This window comes from Lotus japonicus, chromosome 5, assembly GCF_012489685.1.
Source record: "Lotus japonicus ecotype B-129 chromosome 5, LjGifu_v1.2".
Taxonomy (NCBI): domain Eukaryota; kingdom Viridiplantae; phylum Streptophyta; class Magnoliopsida; order Fabales; family Fabaceae; genus Lotus; species Lotus japonicus.
The window spans coordinates 1,690,786-1,704,666 of record NC_080045.1 but is presented as its reverse complement, the minus strand read 5'-3'; positions in this window follow the sequence as shown (position 1 = coordinate 1,704,666).

Here is a 13,881-nt window from a genome sequence, read left to right as displayed (position 1 = left end):
AGGAAAATGCCAAAAATAAATGATCTCCTAAAAAAAATCACATACTCACTATCTTTATTTTTTAATTGACGAGAACCAATTATCCCAAAAGTTTAACATGTTGAGTAAAAGACTATGAATTGTTTTACATAAGAGTTCTAACATGCCCGATCTCATGCAAGAGCCCGTTTAGACTTGAAGTGTTGACAATGCATAGACTCACCTCCTTATGTCGAAAGTCCCCAAAGAATAGCTTAAGTAGTAAGAACTATGGACATAAGGGTTGGGTGAGATGAAGGTGAATGATCCAGAGTTCGAACCCTGAAGGGAACTAATTTACTAACATTTACCTATAAAAAAAACTTCCTTATGTGGAAAGACTTTCGGACAATGTAGCGATCAAACGACGTGTCTCATTGGTACAGAGCCAACCCAACAGCAATACAAGTATTTAGAGGCTTTAACATCTCCTCTAGCCCAACATTAATAATGTGCAATTTCCCCCCAATTCAATCTACGTGTCTATTTGTAACTAAACAATCATAGAAACTACCCACATAGAACTATAACTAAGTTTTGTACAATTATTAATTAAGGCTTGTATATGATGGTCGTTGGTAGGAATGTTAAGTAAACCAAAAGCATAAGAGCATCTACATTCATTATACTCACGAAAATATTTACACTTCATTTTTTATAATTTCTTATAATGCTACTTCATCTACACTACTTTATTAGTAACATTTTACTTCAATCCAACAACTCTTAAAAATTTCTATAGTGGATCTCACCCACCAACATCACATTTGTATATTTTATTATTTATCTTCATTTTAATTTAATTATATTAATTGTAAGTGTTTGTAATAAATACAAGCTCACTTTTCAAGTCTAATGTAGAGTATATATTCCCACATACTCATCTTTATCATGTTAAAATTGAATATGTACTCCAATAATAATACATACTCATATGAGTATGTATTTAACATTAGATAATACCATTGGAGATACTCTAAGGAAGAGTAATATATGTGTTCACGTTCGGACAGGGCAATTACTAATTGAATGGATCAATGATGCAATTAATAGTTAATGTGCATGCCAATCATTTCCAATCATTTGATGTGCTAAAAGATACTTAAATTTAATGAATATAATTAGGGAATTAAGTAATTAAGGATTGAAGCCCCACCCACCAAAATTTGTCTTGCACAATTAATATTTATAAATTTCTTTATTTATTATCATAACTGTCGATCCCTAGTGAAGTCTAATCTTGGCATGGTGATGTTAGTAGCTTCGTCAACCATAACTTATTCACGTCAAAAGAGAACGATCGATGGATGAATATTCCCTAATCATTTCAACATTGGAGGTCTACAGAGTGATCAAAAGCACTTTTAAAAGATGGACGTGATTGGACAGCTAGCTCGCAACACACGACGTGAATGGAATTGATGAGAAACTAAACAGAAAAATGCTTGCCAACTAGAATTGATATAGAGGTCAAACATATAATTAAACTCGCACTCAGAAGCCTAGCCTGAAGTTTTTAGTATAGAGTTTTTTTTTTCTTCATTCGTAGGGATTTTATACGTCTCAAAAAATGATTGTCTTCAGAGCATTTTTTAATTTGTATCACGCTTAACGGATACGCTAAGTGTGTGTTTGGTTTTAAGTTTGCAAAACAAAATTTAAGTGAATGTGGATTTGCAAAACAAAGTTTGGTTAAAAGTAAATTTATTGTAATGTGATTTATGTTTAGATATTTGTGTTTCAAAAGTAAGGTTGACAAAAATATTGTTTGGATAATATTTGATTAAAAGTACTTTAAATGTGTAAAATTACTAAGAAAGAACCCCAACCAACTTTCAATCAACAGAGAAGTAACAAGTTCTCTACTTCCATCAAACCCACGTTTGAAGCCCAAACTAAGTGGAGTTAACTGAGAAAAAAAATAGCCAAACAAGTGGGTGCAGAGTTCTATGCAATTTGAAAGTACTTTAAAGGATGCCAACAAAAAACCAAACAAAACCTAATTCATTTCAGGAGCTGCTTTAACGTTGTGCTGAATTTGACTTTCCGAAGTAGTGAAAGCATCCGCTAGAGTGTTACCCAAACACATACGAGGAAGTTAGTTGGCCCTGTTTAAAAGAAACTTATTTAAACTTATTTCATAGCATAAATGCTTATGAAAGTGCTTGAGAGAACTTACCTATAAGTTGTTTGAAGCTTATTATCATAAATTGTTTAGAGAAACTTATGAATAATAATTTTTGTTATTTAAAAAATAATTGTTTTCAACTTATTTCGATAATTTTATCAAATAAGTTTATAAATAGACGCTTATGCGATAAGAGCTTGTGGTCATAAGCACCTAGTTAAGCTATTTTCCCAAACACACTCTAATTTGAATCACTAAACGAAAGTTCTATTATAAAAAAAAAAGCAATTAAGGAGTATAATTGATTTAAAAATAAAATATATTGAATTATATTGGTAAAAGAGATTTAATTCACTCATAATTAGCCTTGAATCAAAGAGTCTGGGACTCTGGGTCTAGACCATTGTATGCACAATAAAAGGTTTGATAATCATGATTTCATCGTTCTGTTGTAATATGTGAAGGTTTTGTTGGTGGTAGGCCCCAACAAAGACTGAGTTCAAGGATTGAAGACACAATTGACTGAGTTTGGTCAATTACTGTATATGCATCATTCAAGATTTCGACGAACCGTAACGAAAAATATAACAAAACCCAATACAACAGTGTTGGGAAGCCTTATGTATACTATTATCTTTACTAGAATGAGATGGTCTCAGTCGTTTAATGGAAGATCTTGAAAGAGAGCAATTGAATGTTCTTAAATGTATACTTAGATAAATGAAAAGAACCTCAGGTGCTACAATATAAATCACTCATTTATTTTCTTTTCATACTTTACTTTAGGTGTCTATACTAAAATATGGTATAAAACTTCATCCGCTCCTTAATATAAGAACCAACCAACTATTTAACGCCCCTTAAGAAAAAGTTGGTTAATTAACTTAATTGTTTTAAATTTGTTCTCAAATATTGTTGAATTTCCAAATTTCTTCTTAACCACATGAAAAGACAACTCTTGAAGAATGGAAAGAGTGGAAAGGAGAGTCATTATAATCAATGGGACATAGTTACCTATTCATAATTAAATAAGGCAATATTATGAAAAAATATTTAATATGGTTCAAAATCCAACCTGATTCTTATAAAAAGAATTAAGATGTGATTGTCAAAAAAAAAAAAAAGAATTAATATGTATCTCTTATATGGTTCCTATATTAAGAAACAGAAAAAATACCAAACATTATTTGAATTAAGTTAAAAGAATTAAGTTAAAACATAGTGAGTAGTAGAAAGTGATGATGACAGAGAGGAGAACAAATCTAGGCTGGCGTAATTGATTTAAATTGGGACTTGAAGAGCAAGAGAGTCAGGCAATATGTATGTATTAGTACTAAACAGGTGATACCTAAAAGAGTTTCCTTTTTTGGTACGGAAATTTTGTTTAGGATTGTTTGGTGCTGCAGTCACTCCAAAAAGGTTAGAAAAAGATAATACTAGTTAGTAATCAAGACTCATTCTAATATATATAAAAATTAATTTGTTTGAGCTCCATTGCCAGCCAATCAGATGCCCAATTGGCTGTGAGCTTCCCTATACTAGATGCCAATTGAGGAACCGATATGCAGAATTCCCGTAACCATATGTGAACTAGTATATATATTTCATTATTTCTATAAATAATAGTTAGAAGAATCTTGTGCCTTTGTACCTGTGAATTGTGATGTAATCTAATCATAGTTATTGTATGTATCAAGAGAAATTTCTTATCTTCAGCATTTATATCACCGTCCAAATTATGGGTCTGACAAGCTGCAAGACACCAAGGGAGCTTTTGTTTTAGTGGGTGATGAATGGTGGAACAGTAAATTAAACTAAGTTAAAGTAAAAACAACATCTAAAGCAGAGACTCTGATTGGGTAAGACCTGGCGTGCATTGACATCATTATGAGAAAGGCAGTCATTATGAGAAAGGCAGGCATTATTTTGTGGGATAAGAGTACATTTCATTTGTTTTATATTAACTCAAAGTGGATACTTCACATACAAAAGTAAACTATCACACTAAAAATATATTAGTTCTACTATTTAAAAGCTACCCAAATGTGCTTCACATCCAAATTTGCTTTAAAATCAAATATACAAGCGCGTTTTGGGTTGATCCTTACTACCTTCAAAAGATTGGAATCTTAATTATCCATCGTCCACTTCGGCTAATTGTAACCCGCAAGTTGACCCTTATAGAGAAATCACCATCCGAGCAATTCCTCTTGTCATCGGCAATCGGCCATGGAACAAAAAACTTGCCTAAATGACATGGACTTACCCAATGAAGCTGAGATCAACACCTTCTTAGAAGTTCCTATGCTTCTATCGCATCAAAGTCAACGAGGCCCTGCTTAAGCCGTAAGTGATGCTCTCCAGGTAGTGATGCCTACTCACAATCATGCTCGGAACCACACGATGAGGCAGAGGTCAGAGCAATCCAACGACCACCCCAAATCCGAGCATCCCGAGACCCTTGGTTAGAGAAGTGCCTCAAGACCTCGTACCCTTCTACCTAGGAAGTCTCAAAGCCCTCCTCTATATTAAGAGGTATACGTCAAGAGAAAACGAGGTAACCTAACTTCCTATTTTCTTACCTTCTTATTATCCACTCTCTAACTTGGGCTTTAGAGTACTAACGTACAGGCCCCCCACCGCTCATCCTGCAGCCAAGTACGAATCTCCCCAACCAACTCCACTGGCAATCTCATTAGAAGTTCCTTAGCATCACCCATTTATGTGGTCTCCTACTCTACAAAACACTTGTATGAGTTTTTTATTAGACTTGTCCGATCATATGGTGTATCTAAACATGTACTAATTGCTCTCACAATCTATTGGAAACTAGAAAGGAAATATTCACATTTGTGGAAGCACACAAACACAAGAAGAAAAAACAGAAAAATAATTAAAATAATTTACCTAGTTAAATACACCCACTACGAAAAATTTGCATTTCTACTGCGGATTTTATCTACAAAAATTTCTTATGAATTTTACTACAAGTTTTTCATGTGTCTTTCAAATCCACATTAAAATTCACAAGAAATTTTAAACTCTCTTAGAAACTTTTCAACAAAAAGAATTTTCTATGGCTAACCTGAAAAAAAAAAATTTGTAGTGGCCTTGCCTACTTGTATAATCTGAACAAAATATTTTTTTTTACTCAACTTAAAAGTTTTACAAGAAAAAATTGTATATTACAAAGAGAAAAATAACCCACAAACTTGGCCGCAAATTTTCTTTTTATAGGAAAGTTGCTACAAACTTACCCACAAACTAACCCATTAATCTTCATAAATACTACGTCATTATTGATAGTCACAACCATCAATGTTTTTACGGTCTTTTCAAATTGTATTTTTTAATTACTGACGTACAAATCATTTGGTTAGGTCATCAGTATTTTCAAATTACTAACAACCAAGATTGTTCGTAACCATCCAACGGTCACAATAATGAGGGTGGTGGGATACCGACGATTTGTCATCTGTAATTTAAAAATACTGACTGATCGTACTGATGGCCAAGGCTTCAGTAAAATACATATAAGACATTCACAAAATGTGTTGCAGAGACATTCCTTGGAGAACATTGGAACGTAACTGGAATATGTTGTAGAGACCAAATTTCTCAACCACAAGACTTCGCTCATACATTTAGAGTTTATAAGAGTTTTTGTCAAAAACAGAATAAATGACATGGTTCGTAAAGAAGTTGAGCAAGGTTTTATTAGTGTTGCTTTAGGCACCCGGAGAATCTAGAATAAGTGGTCTCATTTTCTTCCCTATAACCAAACACACCCTAAGTTATCATTCCCATGAATTAACCTCCATCTCCATTCAACATTACTTTATTAAAATTTCCTCAATCTTTATTCTTAACCCCCTCTTGTTTATTTTGCACATTCTTTCTCATTTAACTTGTGCAATTAAGTATATTCTCTCATTCCACCCCTCCCTAAAGAAAATTCATCATAACCTTCTTTTACTCCTAACTACCTGCTTGGGATTTCAAAGAAAGTCAGCGAAAATATAGGATCGGAGGAAAGAACGCTCCTAGTAAGGCAAATCCCCCCTCCCCCAAATGAAAGAGTTTTCTACTTCTATGATGAAATCTACTTTACCTATAATGGACTGCGAATTGGACAACCTTCTCGGGTTCCCCCCCAAAGGGATACCCACATAGGTAAATGATGAGAGACCCATAATCTTACAATTAAGTAGAGATCGAAGCATATCTTCGAGCTAGTGAATCTATCCTCCACTGAAATTCCAACTAATTATTGTTGTTAAAAAAGTTCACCTTCAATCCCAACACTAGCTCAATGCACCTCAATATACTTTTCAAAACCATGACATTTTGAAGAGACACTTCCCAAATAAAGAGTATGTCATGCATTAGCGAATTGAAGCAACAAGACATTCCCTTCATACTCATTTTCCACTCTATGTATTTGATTTAATTGAGGTACCCCTTGTATTTTTAATAGAGTTGTTGTTCTTTTAGTTGATAAAAAAATAACTATTTAATTTATAAATATTTGGAGGGTTTATCTATTATATATCCCTTTCCTTCACCTCTTCCTCTATTCTTTACATATACTAGTAGTTGACCTACAAGTCCTTGTAATTAATTGTAGTTCGTTTTTAGACCACGCGGAAATACCTGTAAATTAAATTTAAATGTATATCAACTTGATGAAGTGGTCTCAAAGCTAGCTTTTCACTTATAATATAAGCTCCATATATAACCCTTTAATTGCAATATTTTATGTGATCATGGATTTAATAAAACTCTATCTTCAATGGAACATAGTGTAAGTGTAAACCCGTGTTTGCGATCTCTGAAAGTACTAATATGCTAGTACCATCTTGTTCAATCCAAATGATATTCTTATTTAATTCTTTTCTCACTAGCTACCACGAAATTTGGGCTGTTTTGATAATGACAGGGCGCGAGATGCCAACTAAATATATACTCCATATACAACCTTACCATTTGATTCTCTACATATATATATAAATGAGAAGAAAAAAATGTTTGTTAATTAAAAAAAAACAGAAATATTCATAATAATTAAGAAAAAGAAACTATTTGATATTGGGTCTTATATTTTTTTTTACATTGGAAAGATAAATTACACCCGCCAGGATTTGAACCCTAGACCCCCCTACCCAACTTATATGTCATTCAACTCCTACCACTTGAGCTATCCTATGGGGACTTGGGTCTCATGTTTTAATTATCAATAAAACTTGTTTGCTTATAAATGAAATTAAAAGGTCAACATCACTAGATACAGAGATGAGGTTGGTAAACCCCAGCAGCATAGCTTTATCAGACTATCAGTTCTTTATTACTATACTATTTATTTATTAAGATGCGTCGTATAGTATCACAAATATAATATAATAAACGAAAATATTAATAAGTCCTCTATTTGCAGAGTTGGCTCGACCGGTTGCTGTTACATGTTGACAATACCTGTAACACTACTAGCAAACAACCTAACTGATTGCCATTTTGGCCCATTCTTTTTCTCTTTGAAACTTTGGCGCATTTAAAACAATATTTATGATCGATCCAATTCAATATATTTTCCAAAATTTTGATCATGCATGCAAGTGATTGTTAGAATTTAGATTATGGCTATGTTTGACACGTTTAGCTGATAAGCTAGCTGATAGTTGAAAAGCTAGCTGATAGCTGAAAGTTGATAAGCTAGCTGAAAGCTGAAAAGCTACGCAATTGTAACAAAAGTATTTTGTAAAACTAGCTGTTGAACAAGCTGAAATTATAAAATGACATAAAAGAACATACTTGTATAATTATTTTTATATTTAATATTACTTTATTTTCACATTAATACCTATAGGATATTAATATTAAAATTATTATAACTTTAAATATTTTAATTTGACTCAATTTATTTATCATCTTATAAATAGGTTTTCCAAAGGAACAATAAAAATCATCTTAAAAATATAATATTAATTTTTACTTATTTTATTTAAACATTAATACTTATATGGTGGAATTTTAATAAAATAATAAGGATAAAAATGACAATAAATTCAATAAGCTATAAACTTTAAGCTATATCAGATAGATTATAGCTTAAAGCTTTAAGCTACTGAAATAAGCTCCTTCACCAAACACTTTTATAGAATTTTTAAGCTAGTCAAATAAGCTATAAGCTAGTTGAAATGACATGTCAAATATAGCCATATATGCCTAATTTTACCCTAATATTTTTTTTCATATGTTAGTTAAGGTGAAATATCTCAAAACACATTCACGTTCAGCATTGACACACAGAGGATGAAGTTGGTGTGACTGTACATTTGTGAGTGACCTATTTACATAAAACTTTGATTGGGTTTTCTTTAGGTGTTCCCTTTAGTGTCGGCCGCTCACCAGGGCAGTGAATAGAGATTTTGAAGCCTAAGGCGAAAATGTTAAAGTGTTTTTATTTTGGCAAAAATTTAAAGAAACCGAACATATCATATAAATTATTAATTTTCTATATTAATCTTTCCGTTTTTTGAGTTGTGAAATCATTTATTAGAGTTTTATACTCCAAAATAAGTAAAAAATTATGAACAATAAAACATGATACACAATGAATGAATCAATGAGAGGTTTTGCAACATTTTAATAACAAATATCTCTTTTGATAATTCACTTCAACGTAGAATAATAAAAATCTTCATTTTTTTTACAGAAGAAACAATGAGTGCAAAGCAAACTAATTGTTATAAAATTTTCTTCATGTAACAAAAAAAAACTAATTGTTATGAGTAACACAATTTAATTTTGAGTTTTTTAAATGTATAAACAACATATATTTTATTTATTGATTATTGTTTTTTCTGGAAAATGTAAATTTAATTACTAATACAAAATAATATTATTAATAACTATCAAAACTGCACTTCTCACATGGCACTTATGTTCTTACATTGCATTATTCATGTTACAATTAATGTTACTCAATTTTTTATTGTTTCATTACTTTTTTAAATCCCAATAATATAACCTATATATACCAAAAAAATTTGGGGGCCTATATATTTTGGGGGGCTTTAGACAATTTCCTTTTTTGCCTAAGGCGCCCCTACACGGCCCTGCCGCTCACACTGACTCTAGAACGACCATATTAGAGCTGGCTAGCCAACACTAATAAGAAAAGTTAGTAGGTAGTTGAGTTAAGGTTTGTATTCCTTGCTAATGGTTGAAACCCCTTGAGATCATTTCAGCAAGTGTTCTCATTCATTTGTTTCACTATTTAAGGCACTGTTATTTTATGAGTTTTACAATCAAAATTATACATTAATATATAATCATCATCTTAACAATGAACTTAAAACAATTCAAAATTCAGCTCAACTTAATTATAGCAACAGCTCAACCTATGTATACATCACATATCCTAATACTAATCTATCTATATATATTAGAAAAGAACAACTTCTAGCATGACATGTCGCTCTCACAGGCCAAGTTAGTGACGTGTCGCTCCCAGATTAATTCTCACCTAATATTTTACATGTAAGCTCTTTCTCCTTGGCCCCACTTACCACATGTGCCCTGATTTTTCCTTACCTTATTTCTCCTTAATAAAAAAATACATTTTTAAATTTTAGATTTGATTAGGATTTAGGTTTTTTATTTCTTAATTTTATCTTAATTTATTTTTGATTTATTTTTAGAGTATTAATTAATTTTTATGGTATTTTTATTGAATTTTCGGATTTTTAATTAATTCCGGATTTTATGAGTTTTTATTGTGATTTGCTAGATTTTGATAGTTTTTATCTATTTTTATTTAGTACATTTTTAAATTTTAGATTTGATTAGGATTTATGTTGTTTATTTTTGTATTTTATCTTAATTTATATTATTATTTATTTTTAGAATATTAATTATTTTTTATGGTATTTTTATTGAATTTTCGGATATTTAACTAATTCCGGACTTTATGGGTTTTTATTGTGATTTGCTAGATTTTGATAATTTTTATCTATATTTATTTAGTACATTTTTTAATTTTATATCAATATATATTAGAAAAGAATAACTTCTATCAGGCAGATTTAGTGACGTGTCATTTTCACGTTAATTCTCAGAAAAAAAAATTCCACGTGTCATTTTCACGTTAATTCTCAGAAAAAAAAAATTCCACGTGTCATTTTCACGTTAATTCTCAGAAAAAAAAAATACATTTATAAATTTTAGATTTGATTAGAATTTAGGTTGTTTATTTCTTGATTTTATCTTAATTTATTTTTGATTTATTTTTAGAGTATTAATTAATTTTTATTGAATTTTCGGATTTTTAATTAATTCAAGATTTTATGAGTTTTTATTGTGATTTGCTAGATTTTGATAGTTTTTATCTATATTTATTTAGTACCTTTTTAAATTTTAGATTTGATTAGGATTTAGGTTGTTTATTTCAGGATTTTATCTTAATTTATCTTATTATTTATTTTTAGAGTATTAGTTAATTTTTATGGTATTTTTATTGAATTTTCAGATTTTTAATTAAATGAAGATTTTTTTATGAGTTTTTATTGTGATTTCTAGATTTTTGTAGTTTTTATCTATCTTTATTTAGTAGCTTTTAAATTTTAGATTTGATTTAAAAGATTTGTCCTAATTATCTAAGATTTACTTAGATTACTCCTTACTAAATTTATTTCATCATGATTTAAATAGATTATTAATATCTGAAAAAAAATTTCATAAAATTTTAAAATTTTAAAAGATTAAAAAACTAAAAATTCAATAAAAGTACCTTAAAAATTAAAAATTAATTAACAAAAACTACCAAATCACAATAAAAACTCATAAAATCCTTAATTAAATAAAAATCCGAAAATTCAATAAAAATAAAATAAAATTTAATTAATACTCTAAAAATAAACATTTTTTTACCTAAAATTTATTTCGATAACAAATCTTGAAACCAATTTTTTAAATTTGAGAAACTTTTTCATAAAATATTAAAATCCTAAAAGATTTCCCTTAATTATCTAAGATTTGCCTAAATTGCTCCTTACTAATACTGCATCAGTCATCTCCTCCCCTACATGTCTCTACTGTGAACCGGTTGACATGGAGGAAAAATGAGGAAGATTACTCGAGTATGCAACTTGCTTAATGTAGTGTTGATAATTGTGTAAGTTGATAATTGTGTAAGTGTTTGACATAAATGTTTATGCTTCGCTTCCTAAAGGTTTTTTGTTTCTGAATTTGATTGACCTAATTAGTGAGCACTATATTTGGTAGTGTTGATTCAATTCCTAAAAGCCATGTCCTTTAATTTTCTCTTAATTTGTTCATTGTTCCCTATTTTGTGATGCTTTCTCTTATGCAACCCTTATTCTGAATGTTCTTAATAGGCCAATTGATAGCAGACTTACATGCTTTTATCATTCCCATTGCAAGTTTATTTGATGCAAAAACTTCATCTACAATGTCAGCATCATGAAGGCAGAGAAACTCTTCCAGAAGAAGGGACGTCCAACAAATTTGACCCAGGATCTCAGTTAAAGAAATGAGATTTAGGTAAGATATATATTCATATGATTGCTTTTAATTCCAGATTTTGCTATTTTTCTTATTAATTAATAGCTTTTTTTTGTTGTCAATTGTAAATCGCTTTTAGACATAGCTATAGTCTCTTTTATTTTGCTTTACTATCTCAATAGTGGAAGCTTTTTTTCAATTAGTACATGGGTTAAAATTCTAAATTTGCTTAACTAAAGGTTTGATTCTATTTGATTTTCAGGCAGTTTCCTATTTTGCTCAAGAATGTTTGGGGTTATGGTCCGGGAACTGCATCTTTATATCTGTCACATCCATGAGTATTAGTTGTACCCATAGCTGCATCTTTATAACTCATAAGTTACATTTAGTTTGGCTTCATAACTGATACTTGAACTTTTGCTTAGTGGGAAGCAAGCCTTAACACAGTTAATGAGCTGAATGGAAAGGGAATGTGGATAAGGAGAATGAATCATATAAAATTTCCTTATTTTCATTCACCAATTTATGGCCTTTGCTCTTGCAATCTCATTTCTTGCTGATAAATTTATAACTACTGATTTGTGTTGATTTTGGATCTTAGAATTATTAATCTGATCAAATAAGTAACTTTTCCAGCATGTGGTTCATTATACTTTTCGTCTCCATTTTTTTACTGCAATTCTTGATCTGATGTGGAATGGGGTTAGGATATAAGATTGGTGGCAGAATGAACAGTTCTTGGTTCATATAATGAGGATAGGGACTTTGTTGAGCTCTATGGACATCACTTCTCATCCCAATTTTAGGTAAGGGAAGAAATTTATTATAGCCTTCACACATTCTGATTTCTTAGTATAAAAATATTATTAACTCTTATCCGGGTTTTATGGACTTGCATGTCTGTTGCTCACCTTTTTTTTTGGTAATTCAATTGTTTTCCACTACCTAAACATCATTTCATTGTTCCTCTCAATCTGTTTTGTCCATCTCACATGTGCAATGTAAGCTCTTGCTTGGTTTGTAATTTGGTTTTGTATTTTTTTTCTATAACAGATGCATCATCTTGCACAATTTAAGATCATTCCCAATGTTGTAGAGTAAAAGAAAGACATTGATGCTCCCAACTACCAAAGAAGCATGACGATGATTGATGATATGATGGATTTGCAAGAAATTGAGCATGAGTTCTACACCAAGAATAGTATAAAATGTGTTATTCTAAATACAGTTGGTGGCTACTATACAGCTCTAAAGGACCACACTTCTTGATAAATGGTGGCAAAAAAGAGCATGCAAAGATCAATGTTTGTTGTAATGATGTTTCAAGGTGTTGCCACCTATGTATAAGTAAATCCTTCTCCTATTTTGACATGTGTTACACTGAAAATTTTAAAATCTTCTTTTTAACTTTAGAGATTTTTTTATGCATATGTAACGTGACATATTGTTTTATATAAAAAGTATCATTATATTTTTTTTAAACAATCATTATACTCTAAACTAATTGATTGATATTGTGTTAAATTACAAATAAAATCAAATGAGATACCAACCGAATGCATTCAATTATAAATGGAGAGGAGAAATTTCTGAACCAAAAATTTATTACCAAAACAAATCTATGTTGGCTAATTTAAAAATTTTAAATATGAGAAACTTTTTCATAAAATATTAAAATCTTCTTTTCAATTTTAGAGATTACTTTATGTATATGTAACGTGAGATTTTATTTTATATAAAAAGCATCATTGTATTTTTTTAAAGGCTTAAATGCATTTGGTGCCCCTGATGTTTCATGGGAGTGTAAATGATACCCCTCTTCTAATTTTGTCAATGTTTGTACCCTCCATGAAACAAAACAGTGTAGCGGTTGCCCTTCTGTCAGTCCAACGTTAGTTTACTAACGGAGGGGCTGACGTGGAATTTTATTAAAATGTGATATGGATTTTCTCTGTTTTTTAATTCAAAATCAGATTACTTATATTTAAAATTATATATTAATTAAAAAAAAACCTTAACTTTTTTTTCTGAATCATTAATCTTCATCCCCTTCACCATATCATCTTCTTCTTCATGTTCTTCATAGCCGCCACCCCAACCACGTCACGCCGCCATCCATTGCTCTGCTTCTTCTGGATGTAGCCAGTTTGGTCGCCCTCCATCACCATCAAGCCCCCTTAATCACCATCCTCTTTCTCTGCCCTTCGATCTCC